General features: G+C 46.8%; 1 non-coding gene and 1 pseudogene across 1 annotated transcript; both read right to left on the bottom strand.

Moving 5' to 3' along the window:
* Positions 1–513: 513 nt before the first annotated feature.
* TRNAH-GUG (transfer RNA histidin (anticodon GUG)) lies at positions 514–585 on the bottom strand. Its single transcript has one exon. It is a non-coding gene; the product is annotated as a tRNA-His (tRNA).
* A 6046-nt stretch (positions 586–6631) lies between these two features.
* Positions 6632–14439, bottom strand: LOC149330092 (uncharacterized; annotated as a pseudogene).
* Positions 14440–16363: the final 1924 nt, after the last annotated feature.

Below are 16363 nucleotides of genomic sequence, written 5' to 3'. Positions count from 1 at the left end.
CGGCACAGGGAAAGAGCAAGCGCCAAGGCTGACGAACTAGTTCTGAAAAAGCAAGGAGGAGGAGGAGGATGAAGAGCAGAGCAGGGGTGATCCGGGTCGGTAAAGAAAAAAATAAATGCCGTGACCAGGATTCAAACCTGGGTTATTGCGGCCACAACGCAAGGTACTAACCACTATACGATCACGGCTGCCCGGGAGGGACGAACGGCACAGGGAAAGAGCAAGCGCCAAGGCTGACGAACTAGTTCTGAAAAAGCAAGGAGGAGGAGGAGGATGAAGAGCAGAGCAGGGGTGATCCGGGTCGGTAAAGAAAAAAATAAATGCCGTGACCAGGATTCAAACCTGGGTTATTGCGGCCACAACGCAAGGTACTAACCACTATACGATCACGGCTGCCCGGGAGGGACGAACGGCACAGGGAAAGAGCAAGCGCCAAGGCTGACGAACTGGTTCTGAAAAAGGAGGATGGAGAGCAGAGCAGGGGTGATCCGGGTCGGAAAAGAAAAAATTAAATGCCGTGACCAGGATTCGAACCTGGGTTATCGCGGCCACAACGCAAGGTACTAACCACTATACGATCACGGCTGCCTGGGAGGGACGAACGGCACAGGGAAAGAGCAAGCGCCAAGCCTGACGAACTGGTTCTGAAAAAATTACCGACGATTACGTTACTTCCTAATGCGAAATTTGAGCGCAGCAAATAAGCTGTTTCACCTTTTCGATAGTGAGTCAACCCCAGCTGCGGAGTTGGTTTCAGGGACAACGCCGCCGATGCCGACACAAACAATATGATACCCTCGCTTGCGCAGCGCTAAGAACCAGGTCTAGCCGTGGGAAGGTGGTCACGTATTCGTCGACGTGCCGGGGCCTACGTGAAATAACCGGCGCGTCGGCAACTGAAGAGCACCCTATCCGCCACACAAGAACAGGGGGGGCGGGGGGGGGACCCTTTCCTCCTCTTTCTGCATGGCGGCGACGGTGTTCTATGCAGTCACGTTATCTTGACTCTCTAGCGGCGTCAGCGGCATCCAGCGGTATCAGTCGGTCGTTATCAGTCGGTCGCTGCTAGCGCTGGGGGGATGAAAGGGGGGCGGAGCTGGTTACGAGGCCGACGACGACGCGAAAACCAGGAACGGACGCCAAAGAGCTGCGCTCTAAAAGCACGGAGGAGGAGGAGGATGGAGAGCAGAGCAGGGGTGATCCGAGTCGGAAAAGAAAAAAATAAATGCCGTGAGCAGGATTCGAACCTGGGTTATTGCGGCCTCAACGCAACGTACAAACCACTATATGACCACGGCTGTCGAGGATTTTTTTTCTTTATTGCATTTTCACAGCGGGTGCAAACAAGTAAAACATGTAAGCAACACTTGCACTGGCACGGCGAGTTAAACTTTTTTCAGTTCAACCAAGTTATCAAGCACTTTTATCCATGTAGACTGATCAGGCAGTGCCCGATGCACTTCCCTCAGACGTAGGACACCTTCAATGAAATGCTCGCGTGGAGATCAGCCAACTACATATGCATTGTTGAACGGTGTCCTTGCTTTTCATAAACTATGGAGTCCAAGGAACATAATAGTGTTATGAGGGATGTGTTGTTTTCCTGCCGGTAAACACCTGATGCCATGCGGATGTAATAGTAAATCTTTCTTTAAAGTTATTTGACGCACACCCCAGAAAAACATAACCATCCCAAGAATCTAAAAACACGTGATTTATTTTTTCAGGTTCTTTACGTACAAAACAACGTGTCGACCACGGGACAATGAGACCTTTGTCATGCATCTATGTTTTAAAAGAAAGTGTACCGGTGTGAAGTTTAAGAAGGAAAGTTTTTAAAGATGGGTGTACAGGCATTGCTTGAAATCTTTTGAGCACATCTGCCTCTGGGCCTCCGCAATTTGACAAAATGTAAGTGGGTACTGAGAGCATTGTTTCTATTAGATCTTTATACAGCTTTTTCCTGGTGACATTGGAGAAGTACTGCATTGAAAATCGCATGTCTAACATTCTGAACGCAAGCACACTTTCACGCATGTACTGCGCATTTGTTAAACCAAGCATACTAGAAATCCCGGTAGCAACCGGCATAAACGAACTCGCATAACTGTGCGAAGGGAAATATCCCCCTCGTCGCGAAGGAACGTAAAGCGCGACATCATTTGTCGCACAAAAAAATAAGCAAGACCGAGACCTCATCTCTTCAAGGTCAAATATAAGTTTGTTGGACTGGTTCTTTCCCATTTCGATGCCTAAATAAAAACGGCAAAAACCCGGTGGATGTTTTGAATATTGATCCGCGAGGCGCTCAACACGTACATACATCCCATGCTATATCTTGGAGATGAGAAACCGGTTCCATACAGAGGCGCGCGAGAACATTGATAGTTGTCGCCCTTGCCACATACTGGCCTTTTCTTTTTCCATTGCCGCCTGCTCATTCCAGTATGGTTCGAGGCTCCTATAAGAGTCCAGCTGCGCGCCGAGATGCAACGTCGGAGTAGTGGACCAACGAAGTCGAGAGTACTAGTCGCGTTTCCTCCCAGTCGCCATGCCAGTCGCCAGTCGCCCAGAATCCATAACTGTTCTCCAAATTTATTTGCGCCTCGGTGAATTTGCGAATCTGCTCAACAACAGCCGTGGCTTCACAGACACTCTGTCTACTTCAACATAACACATACATGTCGTTGGCTTAATCCAAGATTTTCACATGCGCTGACAGTAACCTCAGTATAGCCAGAGTAAGGAGCTCTAGATAGGCTACGAACAAGAGGGGTCACAAAGCATATCCCAGCCTCACTGAAGAGCGTACGTGCAGGCTTTAAGTTAGCTCTCCATTAACAATGACACCCGTTGAGAAGTTCGCGTACGACATTCGTAAGCCCTCCGATATTACTTAGCCCACATCAGCGTGATCTAGCAAGCTGAACAGAACTTAATGTGGCACGCGGTCAAAGGCCTTTGCGAGGTCTGTAGCTGCATCATTGCAACCCTGTCACCTAGTGCATCGCGACATTCAAGCCCATTTCGCGCGGTGTGTATATTGTGTATATTATGGCGATGCTCCGGCCCTTGATACCACAAGTTTGATGACTCCCCACTAACATTCTTATGACACCCTGAATCCGCATTGCCGGAACCTTCATGAATATCTTATAGTCTACGCTGGTGAGGCTTATCGGGCGATAAGACATCCCCCCCCCCCCCCCCCCCCCCCCAGACGTTTTTCTGGCTAAGCAAACTTCGGTATGAGCACAATATGCGATGTTGTGAATAAGAACGGAGTACGTTTCTTCTCGTAAGCTTCGACAAGAACTTTAAGTAAAATCTGGGCAATTTTTGTCTTGAAATGTTTGTAAAAGGCGGCTCTTAAACCATCGGGGCTGGATGCTTTATCTAATGGCAGCTGGTCTATTGCTTCCCCTAACTACCTAACGGATATTGGTTATTCAAGACGAATTCTGACTTCATCGTCGAGCCTTGGCATAAACGATAGAAATTCTTTATGGAAACCTCGATTGGTTAGTTTTATTGGGGTTTAACATCCCAAAGCGACTGAGACAATTGCTGGGTCACACGCGAAAGGTCCCAACCCTTCCAGTGTGACCCAGCAAGTCGTTTAAATGATCTCTGATTACGCGCTTAATAATGCTGCTATCGGCCGACACCTCGTTGCCGTTCTGTATCTGGCGCATTCTTTTTGGCAGGCGTATCTTTTTTCATCGCCTAATGCGCGCATTGTTGGCGGTTCCCCTGCCCACAGTCAGTCGGCGCGTGCGCGCAACCCCGCTGCTCTGTACTTATCTCTATTTTTTCCAACTGCACTTCTAAAGCCTTTAATGGCCCATACCGCCGTCCGTTAAAAAAGCATGTCACACGCGTTTAACTCGGGAACTAAGTAAGATAGAAGAAAACCAATAGCTGCTGTAGATAGAATAGGAGAATATAAGCCTAGCAGACAAGTTTGATAACTGTAGGTTAATTAATTAATTAATGATAAGGGAAATGTCGAAGTTGCGTTGAAATAGCGCCGACGTGGATATAGCCATGGGAACGTTGTGACGTTAAATCCACCTGAAGTCGTCACGGCATAGGGCAAATTATCACAGAAGGGTCGGAAAGACGTCAGATTTGTGTTGAGTTAGATGGAGAAATTTGTAATTAAGCGTAATTAACACATAAAGGTGCACTGAAGAGGAATCTGAACTCGTCTTTTTGCCGCGGGAACTCGTTCTACATGTTCCGAGTATTCTTAGACACTTCGGATTATTCCGCTGTGCGGCCAATTTCTGTAATTAAATTGGATTAACGTCCGGCTCCCACTTTTTCTTTTTAAGTTCCCCGCATACGGTGGGAGGAGTCGACCAACGCAAGGAGTGCCTTTCAGGCAGTGGCGTGGTGACTTTGCTTTGGCTTTTATTTTGTTTGTTTTAGGTTTCCGTGAATAAAAAGGTCTGGTCATAGACTACGTAGCTGCAAATTAAGACCACGGAAATAAAAATACACGTGGACTCTTTGCTTTCGCCGATCACTACGTATCACTCCGCCGATGGCAGAGCGGCAAGCCGCCATGGGACTTGGTGAAAGGTTGGTCGACTCTTCCCACCTTTTGCGGGGAATTTAAAAAGAAATGGGGGGGGGGGGGGGGGGGGGGGGGCGGGGGGGAGCCTGACGTTGATCTGATTTAAATTAGGGAAATCGGCCGCAGAGGGCAATAATTCCAAGTTTCCAAGAACGCTCAGAACGTGTAGATCGAGTTCCAGCGGTAAAAATAGGAGTTCAGATTCCTCTTCAGGGCACCGTTAAGATCCCCGAAAGATGCACAACTTTGGTATCGATATAGCCACGGGAATGATGTAACGTTACATCCACCGGAGGTCGTCACGGCATACTGTTTTTCGGCTTTCGCCTCTCAGCACTTTAGTTGCCAAAGCGTCCACGCAGTTTTTTTCCTTTTGTTTTTCGTGAAACCTTATAATAATGCTTGTTTAAACTGCCCTTATTTTGACAAAGTGCTTAAATTCGTCCCACTGAACACGTATCTTGCCGGTTGCTCTATGAGCAGTTTTTCTAACTCTTTGCCTACTCCACTGACAAATCGTTCTTTATCCAATAATGTTATATTAATTTTCCATAAAGACCAATTAATGCGTTTTTAGAGCGACTTCTGCCAATGTTTGCAACCGCTAGGCAATGGTCATTACGTGACACCGGTTTGACTTCGTGCAAAGTAAACAAAGGAACAAAGTCTGTCGACACCTATATCCGTTCCAGTCGAGCATGGCTCTGTCCTTGGAAATGTGTGTTTTGCGTACGCGTGCCAGTCTTATAAGCACTTCCTATATCCTCTAAGCAATAGTAACTGACCAGAGCATTGAAGAATTCTGCACTCTTATCAGGTACGGGCGAAAACTTGGCCTGGTCGGCTACCTGACAACGTTCATATCACCCAAGAACATAACAATCTTGTCGCATTTTAAAAACGACTCAATTCGCTCAAAAACAATTTACGCTCTATTTCTACATTTGGTGCGTGCACCAAATCACTCGAAAAGTCAGGTCACAGTACAAGAAATCGGAGACCAGGAGACGACCGCTTTCACACGAAAACAGCGACTGCATTGTTATGAATTTGCTGTTCCTAATAAAGAGAACACAACCGCCTGACGCACCGATGGAGTGACACACACAAACATCAAAGTTCGCGTGCGAATGGTATACACCATTCGGTCAGTCGCTTCTTGGCTTTCAGTTTTTGTTTCCTGGATTGCAGTTACGTAAAGGTCGCTCTCAAGAAGAAGCCGACTGAGCTGACATTGTCGCCTTCTCGCTCCGAGTCCTCCAACGTTTCAAGTGGATACACGTAGCATTTCGCGTAGGTTAGCTCTCATATCGAAAACAAAGGATGCCTTATTCTACGGTTTCCACCTCCGTGACACATATCTCGGACCCCGGCTCCATACCCCGAAGCAAGCTCAGCAGCAAAAACAAATATATGTATATGGAGGAGGAGGAGAAAACATTTATTTTAGCACTGTATTGAATTGGGAAGGAAAGCTGTGGAGGCGGTTTGCCCGCTTGCCGTGAGTCAACTGGCACGTTTGGCCCCGGCTTTAAGGTCGAATGCCTCATACCTGGAGTTTTGGGCGGAGGCTCGTCGCTATCGCTGGCGTCCTATTGAGGCGCAAACGGCTTCATCGTGCGTACGTTCTCCGGCCGCGCTGTTGGTTGCGACTGAGGGAACATCCATGGGTTCCACCGAAAGGTTGAGTGACGCTCTCCGAAGAGTCCACAGGTGCTTCTGTCGCAACCTTCGGCGTGCCGGAGACTGCTGCAGGAGCTACGGCAGCTACAAACAGCTGTCCGGGTGCTGCAATGATGTTGGGTATAGCGTCTCTGGTGGATCCGTCTGGGAAGGCGTCAACGTGGATTCGTGCGCCTTTGGGTCACTTGCCTCTTTCGATGCCTCCTCCACGTCGGCTTCGTCCATTTGCAGCTCGGAGCTCTCCTCACTGCCCACTCACTGGGTGACGAAAGTACGAGCACGCGGCTCTTCCTCATGGCCGAACCGACGATAGGAACCGCACCGTGGGATCCGGCGCTCACGGCAGATATATCCTCTGCAACGCAATCAGAGGCAGAGCGTAGCCCTGCCCGGGGCGTCCACGAGCGCCAGCTCGCCAGCGACGTTCACTTGCTCGGGCAGCTCGTCCGGCTTCGCTCCGGGGTACAACCTCAAATTCACGACCCTCGTCGCTGAGCCCTTTTCAGACACCCCGTGTACGCGCCACCGCTCCCTCGACACGTCCCCGTCACCTCTCCAAATAGTGCGAAGGTAAGCCGCACATCTTCGTCTGGAACACGGTGAAGAGGCCAGTGCAGCTTCTTCGTATACGTCCTGGTTTGCTGGGTCGATTACAAGACACGGGGCACTTTTAACTTGCAACTCCCCGGCGCTGACAATGTTCTTCAGCGTTTCATCGTCTTTGAATGCCACTGCCCAGACATAAGATTCAGGCGACACGGCCCTAGAGCGACGACTTCCGGCAAGAGCGATAGCTGGGCGAGCGCATCTCGAAAATCTACCACCCGGTATGGGCGGGCCCTGGCATCGCAGTGCAAAAACACGGCATTCACCCAAGTCAGGACGGGAGGAAAGAAATCTGTCAGTTGAAGAGAGTTATCAATGTCGTATGAGTCATGCCTGCTTGGTTTGAAGAACTGTGCCAGGACAATGACTCTTAAGGTATACTTGAATTCTCGGGCCCCGGGCACGGGCGACTTAATTCTTATCGTGCTAAAAATATTCTCGAGTGCATCCTGGCAGAGGCGACTTAACAGCAAAACCTTCAGGTTCTTGCTCTGAACATAAACTTTGCATAGGTTCAATGCTGTGGTAGTCGTTATTATTATGCCGGCGTACACAAACTTGCAGCCTGCATTTGTCTTGCCTTTGTGAATGATGCTGAGGTTCCTGAAGGCCTCCATGAAATGGGTCAGGAAGGTCACAGCTTTCTTTCCCTTTTCAAGGCGGACATCACTCAACGCCATGGCTGGCGTTTGAGACGTCACGATGGAAAACTACTTGAACACCTAGTCCACGAACCACGCCGTTGTAACGGCATGCTCGTCCATTTTGTTTTGCTCAACCAGAAGCCGTAGGGTGGATGCCACTGCATGTTTGAACACGGTATATGCCGCGCCTACGTTCATTTTTGCATAATGATTTGGATTTAAATTCAACTTCAGGCATGGAGCAAGCTTCAGGCTGTGCTTCTCGTCGATCTCGCAGAGCTGCTCAAGTTATTTCATGGACACCTCCATAAGAAGCAAATGATCATTGTCAGTTCATATGTATAGGCTGATGTTGCATATTCCTTGTTTACTGGTGTCTTCCTCTCACGTAATGCCCTCACAAAGGGACTTCTGAGTTATATGAATGAATAAATAAAACTGTCAACCATATTTGTATTCATTTGAGCTGAATCCTATACATGCATCACATGGAAGTAAACAATCTTCAGTGTAGATGAAAACGACACAATATTTTGAAATAAATAGAACCCAATGTGCCTGCTACGTGGTGAGCAGCAAAATAAGGCAGTGTGAGATTGTTATGTAGTGACTAACCTCATTGGATGTCAACTTGTTCTTCCGCACCGTGTCGTTGCCTAGTAGGATTTTTTGTTGCCGAACCAGGTGCCCGCGCAAGTTCTTGATCAGGTGGGGTGCATCCGCAAAGGAAATGGAGGTCGTTTCCACATGAATGGAGGCAAGTATTCCTTGGATGAACATACTTTGTGGTCATAATTCCGCGCAGCCTCCAGATGGCTTGATTTCCTCCACCCATGTCTGAAATAACGCAGTCCACTGACAGACCAATGCTTTCACGACACCTGATCATGTTAAATATCCGGTGCAGTACCTTTGCTGCGTCAAATGATTCAGCTGAAATGGAAATAAAATGCTGTAACCTTTAATTTATTTTCATACATTCCACTCATTGCTATATCCATACTGACGCTGCATATATTGCATTTTGCTGCCATCAGTGGTGCCCCTCACCCGCTCCACACTTGTTGAACTTAGCAAAGAGCAATTAAAAGACAGGGACAAGAAGAAGAAGCACACAGGACAAACGCTTGACATCAACTAGTTCTTTACTCGGGAAAAAACACATATATACAGATACATAGAGGGCGGAAACAAATTACGATACATAGAAGGCGGAAGCAAGGTGCCTGAACGATAGATTGAGGGAACACCGTCGTGCTGTGCAAGCTCTAGCAACGGATGGGCACCTAGCAGAACACTGCAAGTCATGTAAAAAATGTAAAGCAAATGAGCCGCAGTTCAAAGCCACACGCACCTGCGGTAAAGGAAAACAGAGGCTTGAGAGAGAAATTACAGAGGCTTATTGCATTATAAAGAAAGCTGAAAAATGTATCAGCACTCCTTCCCTGACCTTATCACGCAAGGACATTGCTTACCTTGATGCCTGTTCACTCTTAACACACTTGTGATAAAGCCGATTCATTGCTTGGTTTGTAATTTGTTTCCGCCGTCTATGTATCTTCATATATGTGTTTTTTCCCGAGTAAAGAACTAGTTGAAGTCAAGCGTTTGTCCTGTGTGCTTCTTCTTCTTGTCCCTGTCTTTTAATTGCGCTTTCCTAAGTTCAACATGTATTACCAACTCGCCCAACTTTCTGCATTGCTTGCGCTCCACACTTGGCTGGCACACACGCACAGAAGCAACATGGCAGAGCACAAGGCCAAGTCGATAACCGGTTTCGTGAAGTCTCAATTTTTTTCATTTTTCATGCTACCTTCTTTCACTAGTGAGCTGCTTAAAAGGTTTAGCAAGGAAGGAAACCAGCAACGGCAGCATGTCACCGGTAGTCATGCCAAGGATGCTGCTTTAGTTACTTATTGTGCAAGACATCACTTCATATACCTATGTAGCATCCTACAGTACTTACAACCGATTTCGGCTTTATTTTGTGGGTTTTCCTTACCAGTAGCACTAGGTGGTTTAATAATGGGGCTTCTTAACCAACTGCACTTTCTGTAAGTCTCCCCCCTGCATCAGCTCGCTATCAACCGAGAAAAAGTAGGCAGCTCAGTAAAGATTCTCGGAGGAACGTTGCCAGTCGATGTTACGCATAGCCTGCACATAATTCTTTAGAAACCATTAGGAATTCTTTAGTTATGCGCATATGAAAAATGAAAACTTAGTGTTGTTCCCAAAATTACGTGCAAAAATTCACTTAATACTGACACTTCCAACTGCTACTTACCTGTGAAATGATACGCTGTGGTCTGCTTTCATCTTGAGGCAATTCCACCAAGCATAAAAACCAAAGTATGTGTTGCCAGTACAGACTCCGCACTTGGGTCCGAGGAGAGGACAGTGGGGCGGCCTGAAGAATATTTCAGGAATGCTTATTTGGGGCATAGCAGTACAGAGTTGTTCTAGTTTACATTATGGAGTAAGCATGCACAGTGCTTTATTAGCGCAGTAAATCACCAAAATAAAAGCAAAACAAATGATGTTGGGTTGGGTTTAGTAGCACCTAAGTATATAAGCCCGTCATGCTCAAAGCAATCAAGTTGGACACCACTTTGATAACTTTTTTATGAGGTATAACCGATTTCTTCCAAAACTACACAGATAGGGTTTGCCAATCTATAAGCTTGGGCATGTTGCTGGTTGAGGATTTTAAAACAGCACAAAAAAGACATGGACAGCCCCCGTGTGTATGTCTCTTCCTGTTGTCCACGTATTTTTTGCGCCGTTTTAAAATGATAAAAATATAAGGTGTCCAAAGGATGCTTGAATGTCTTTCTCTGTATACCTATGAACACACGTTTAGTCATTAACCTTAATATACAAAAATTAGCCCAGTTAAAAAGTAGTTGCATTTCATTTTTGTCTCCACACTGCTAAATTAAGGACCGCATGCCAGTGCTCATTACTGCGCTGATTTTAGCTGCAAGAGAACTAGAGTATCTGGTATGTAAACAGCAGACCGCATTTGTTTTCGGCGAAGCCTTACCGATGACAGAGCGTGTTGTAATATCATAGTCCAAACCAGGTATCAGTTGGATTTCATCCAGCATTAAGACTGCATAACGCTCTGCAGAGTTGAATGTCGCCACATTTGATGCTAAAGGTGGAAACAGTTCCTCTAAAATACCTAGAATGGCAAGAATATAGAATTTTATTATGTTTGATAGCTTTAACATTGGCCCAAGAGTATTGTAGAACGCATAGCTAAAATATATCTTTTCTAACAAACATGCATGCTGGAATGATCACAGCTACTTATCTTTTAAATTCAAAAGTACTAGGTTTAGCCGAGTTTTTTTCAAACAACCTGTCTTGCCTTGTTATAATCTTTCCAAAAAATCAGTGCAAACATTCTGCTGCAGCCCGATATTTGTAGCTATGCTTGGTATGTGATCATCAGTAAAGCCAATGGCTAGTCCTGAGTTGCGCCTGCAATATTGAAAATGTTTACTATAGAGCAAGCATTGTTGCATACTTCGGGTAAACTTCATATCTTCAATATGTTTTTGGAGTGTGCGTCCAGCAGGCAGTGGCCAGCCGTTATCTCTCAGGTACTCGTATACTCTTCCACCCACAGGCAAGTCTGGCCTTCAGAGACGCCTGAATTGTCTTCTGAGTCCAGGATGACCCTTTCACAGTTCCCTTCTGCAGTGCACCAGCTGGTCTTCTGCAAGCAGTTGACTAAATGATTTTCTCAGGATGCCACACTCCACTTCCGCCCTTGCACGCCTTTTTCTTTCCAAGTTAACTTGGCGCTTTAGCATGTCAACTTCACTAAACATGTTGGGAGATGCATCCTCTTCACCTTCCTGAACATCAGAGGCTTTGGGTGCTTCTGTTGGCTCATGAGCAGATTCAGTGTGATCCTCTAGCTGTTTTCATGAGTTCAGACTACCTGCTGTGCTGCCAGCAACTGCAAAAAATTTCATAGCAATTTTTTGGTTTCCAACACTTTTTGTATCTATATATGACCCACATTACTTATAAGTGCTACATTTAAAAGGGCAGTGACAATAAAAAAAATAAAGTGATGCTTCTTTGTTCGAGCATATTGTCAGACGATGATTCAAATCACAAAAAGTTACAAGGTCAATGCCAGTATACATCCAGGTACAAAATTGTCTATTTTGCATTATGTGTGGGTAGATGACAAACGACGGACAAGCACTACTGCTGTGTATCTATGAAAAAAATTGATTTGTAGAAAACTACCTATTAGTAAGCCTTCCTCTTCAGGTTCAACCTCCTCTTCGGCAAAGGAGTTTGCTGGTGAATTAGAACGGCGGGCGGATGGTGCCTTTCTGATTTTTTTTTTTTGGTGCACGGTGCGCAAAAATGCTTGGCACTGCTTTGTACTTTAGCTTCTTCCCATCCACTCTAGGCTTCTCGAAGTCTTCAGCACAAAATCGGTCCTGCAAATGTTTGTTGTACAGTTAGAAGAGTGATGCTGTTCACCCGAACGCTGGGCTGCCCAAGGAGGCTCCCAGGGCTTTTTCGAGTGAAGCCCTGTTTCAAACATGTGGAACAAGAAAAACATGGAAGATAGTTGTAATAATAAGTTTAAACACCCAAATAAAGAGGCGAAGAAAGAGAATACGTTACAAAGGTTTTTAAGATTACGCAGTGACACTTAAAATAGCTCATTTGGGATGTAAACACGCATGTGGCCGCGAACACGCAGCTTCAGGGATTGCTAACATTTTAACTATTTCTATTTTTCTACCAGTACCAAGACAACTGCACAGAAAGCGGCCGTTATGTGAACGCAAGACATGTCCGACCATGCTTGTATTGACTGCGATCGTCACGGTTCGCGAAAAGCAAGTGCCATGGGTCGAGTGTCTTGAGGCGCGGAAAGATTGTGCGAGTGCTTGGCGCACGTGAGGACGCGGATGGATTCTTCGTGCGATCAATGCGCCTTCGCGTGCCACAAGCACCGAATAGTCGGAAAAGCCGCGTGTGCTGAGTAACAAGCGCGTACACGTGTACCCCCGTCAAGCGGGCAAGCCGCGAACGATCCCTACGCGACATGCGCGACGACTTTGCTGTGAACTCCTATTTTCTTAGCATCCTATCGCTAACACCGCGTGCACTGCGCTTACATACCTTCCAAAACAGCACCAAAAAAGTCCAATCAAGGTGCACTTACCTCGCACAAGCATGAGTTTTTTGAGGGCTTGAAGTTCTCCGGGACGGTTCTGTGCAACCACACAGAACGACGGTCTCGGTCATTTTTCCCCGTTGGAATCGAGAAAAAAGTCTTGCCGGACTCGGTTCGGTTGCTGCATCCGAAGGCGCAGCAGTCAGGCGTGATTTCTTCAGCATCAATCACTAGAGCGACAGTTGCAAGACGAGAAACGTCGGGAACCCTAGCTCTTCTTAACCGGCCCGACCGGAGCTTAGAAGGTATATGGCACCCCAAGATCACGTGGTACGGTTGGGCCAATGACCGCGTCGGCGGCGCGGGGAAAGGAAATGCGGTACTCTGATTTTTTTTTTTCCAGTGACGCTATGATGATAGCATGCGCAGCGCCATCTCGTATGTAGAAATCTAACTAGTTAATCGGAATAGAGTGGATACGGGCAGCAGCTGTCCGATCGCGCTTCAAACTTCAACCGCGTTCGAGACCGATCGCGGTCCGAAGTGCCCGTGTGACAGGGGTATTAACCGCTGCACCACTGCGCCAGAAGTGATGTGCGCTAGGAGTGATAGAACTCCCAGCGATCTATGAACGTAAAGTAGACAAGGATAGATTCCACCTCTATGGGGATTACCCCATCAGTTCTATCGCGTCAAACCCTTAGGGCGAAGTTTATGTGTTCCCTGCAGCTTTTCTTTTTGTTCTCCGTCCTACCGAATCTGTCTCAGATTGCGCTGTTCTCTTCATGATGACAGCTCTGAATTCCTGCGCCTAGGTGATTGAAGATGCAGTGCTTTATGAGTTATTACGAATCACTATTTAATCTTCTAACATGCACTCTCGCTTGGTATGACAGCATGCAGGCTCTTTTTCATCTTGAATCACAAAAATGGGAAGTTCCGCTGGACATCTTCCACAACGAAGCGACGAGTGCCCCACAACGTAGGCCCTTCACCCAATCGCGTCGACCAGTTGTGGTGATGTCACGGTTAACAGCTTAATCCGTGGTTAATCCCCTTGCAGTACGTAGGTCATCATCACCAGCCTGACTACTCCCAACATCAGGGAAAAGGCCTCTCCCATGCCTCCCCAATTAACCCAATTAACGTGTCATTTGCCAGCTGCGCCCATCGTATCCCCGCTAACTTCTGAATCTCATCGGCCCACCATCGGAATTCTATTAACCTTGTGAATATTCCTCCTATATGCGTGTGGTTCTTGTAGCGTTCAAAAAAATATGAATATCATCGGTCACACTCGAACAACTTGGTGCGCGAATAATTTTATTCATTCTAAGAATCGAATACGCGTACACTTAATGCACAGTTCGAAAATTGCCAATACTGGCACGTCCCTACCCTTCACCCATCCGGCTTCATGGTACATCGACGGCGGCAGCGCTAGTAGTTTAATTATGTAAAGGGATTCATATGCCACGGATTCCCCAGACCTTCCAAACATTTAAGCCCCATGTAACCCTACAATGCCAGCCAGCCCATGAGTGCGGCGCAGAACCGCATGATTGTGGGATGGGAGGTTGCGTGTTCCAACCTGGGCGTGGTGATGATATCACCCACTGGATTCGAGCTCGGGCCGATTGGATTGCGTGGCGGTCCAGGTTTGCCTCACGGCAAGGACCAGACCCGGCCTTGATACGCGGTTCCTGATTGGCCAGGCTTGTGCAACGTCTGTGCAGTGGCGGCTGGCAGGAGTTCTCTCCGTGCATTTCCACCGAACAGACCTCTAGCACAGGTCCGGCCAAGCCGGAACCAGCGACTTGGCTCGCCTGTTATGGATGCATCCATGAACTTCACCATGGGCGTGCCTTTGTATGGAAAAGTGTTTGACAGACCTTTGCCCGGATCAACGGCGCCCACCATGCGAAGTGAGGCCTTCAGCGGTTTCCAGCGAACCTCTTACAGACCGGGAGGGATGAGATGGGGCGCAGCTGTGTACTGGAACAGCTGCTGGTCTGAGAGGGTGAGGTCAGCGCATTCCTTTTTTTGTGGTGTCACACAATACGGCATTGCAACAAATTAAGCAATTCCGGGTCGTTCGTGAAACGGTTTTTTTAGGCATTTCACCACAGTTTACTTCCTTACTTCCTTACAGTTTAGTTCTACATCATATACTTCCTTAGGACGTTTACTTTATGTTTACTTATTATAATTTACAACTGGTGCAGTTATGCTACATTTCAGGAGCTGCAGGCTTTCATGGTTAGTGGTTTCTTAATCACATCTTTCGTCCGCTGTGAGAGTTTATCCTTATTATCTATACCTGCCTACACCCTACATTTATTGTGCGCTCTGTACTCACGATTTAAGATTATGACTAACTGCTTACAAAAAGGGATCGTAGTCGTCGATTAAAGCGGAATATCTGTTCTGCAGAGAATATCTGCTATTATTTTGAGTTAAGCAGGCAGGATATTGGGGCACGTTTAGGCAAGGTGAATGGCATTCGCGGAATTTGGGCCGAAACCTCGCCGAGGTTCACAAACTGGCCAACTCTTGGCAGTGCTTGAACCGCACCAGAACACATAAAGCGAATGATGACGCGAGTATAGAGAAATATAAATAAAAGACGAAAAGAATGCTTCAGTGTAATTAAGTTCTTCCCTCTCCCACACAATCTATGGTTGACAGCTCTGCTTTGGGCTGGGTACTCGAAATCGCAGCTCTTACACAAACCGTCTTATGTGTACTAAACAGATATCCTACTTGTTCTCGTACTTTTTGTGATATAATTGTGATATCTTGTGGATGCAAACTGCAAGTACTAGGAATGAGCTGCCTTCATTTTGAAAGTTTTTGAGAAACGTGTGCGACGTTGCAATAGCTGCCGAGCCCTAGTAATAGAGTATTTTGCTGTTGCGGCCCGCACTCAGCGTCATGCGATTGGCTACGAACTACAGAGTTATTTAACACACAGTACAGGAACACAATCTGCAAACTTGTGTACATTGTCTGCGTGCACGGATGAATTGGTTTTTCTTGCTAATATTTCCGGCATCGCTCATTCGTACAATTAGTTTTATAATAATTAGCACCTCCACCCAATGAAAGGGGGTCCGCGTACTAGTGAACTCGGCGATACAGTTCACCAAACAGCCGAGCAGACGGCAGCAAAATCACAGTTAGTCCAAACAGCCAGAGAGCTGGAGCCGCGCGCCCGCACTTCATTGTCAACTTCTTCGTCTAACATCGAGGCAGCATGAGGCGCGTTCATCATAGTTCTGGCGCGTTCATTGTAATCCACTGCAGTTGCATGTATTAGGGCCTTCAACTCATCGGCCAGCGGGGGGAAAGAAAAATCGCGTCGAGAAATGGTCTAATGCAATAATTGTTTCAGTAGGCTTAAATTACCGTGTTTGCCACTTACGGACTTGCTAAGCCTTTCATATTCATGCTAGCTAAAACTAGCACGCAGTACCCTTATTCTGAATTTAATAAATGTTTTACATGGCCTAAAAGCAACCAAGCTAAGATATGGGAACATAAGCTTGTCCTTTGATAAGAAGCGACGTGCAGTGTGTTCGGTGTAAATACTGACTGAAAGCAGATATATCATGGCGGTTTGGTTTGGTTTGGTTTATGGGGTTTAACGTCCCAAAGCGACTAAGGCTATGAGAGTCGCCGTAGTGGAGG

Source organism: Amblyomma mixtum, chromosome 9 (genome assembly GCF_055824585.1).
Source record: "Amblyomma mixtum isolate Tamu chromosome 9, ASM5582458v1, whole genome shotgun sequence".
NCBI classification, from domain to species: domain Eukaryota; kingdom Metazoa; phylum Arthropoda; class Arachnida; order Ixodida; family Ixodidae; genus Amblyomma; species Amblyomma mixtum.
This window is presented reverse-complemented; position numbering and strand designations above follow the sequence as displayed.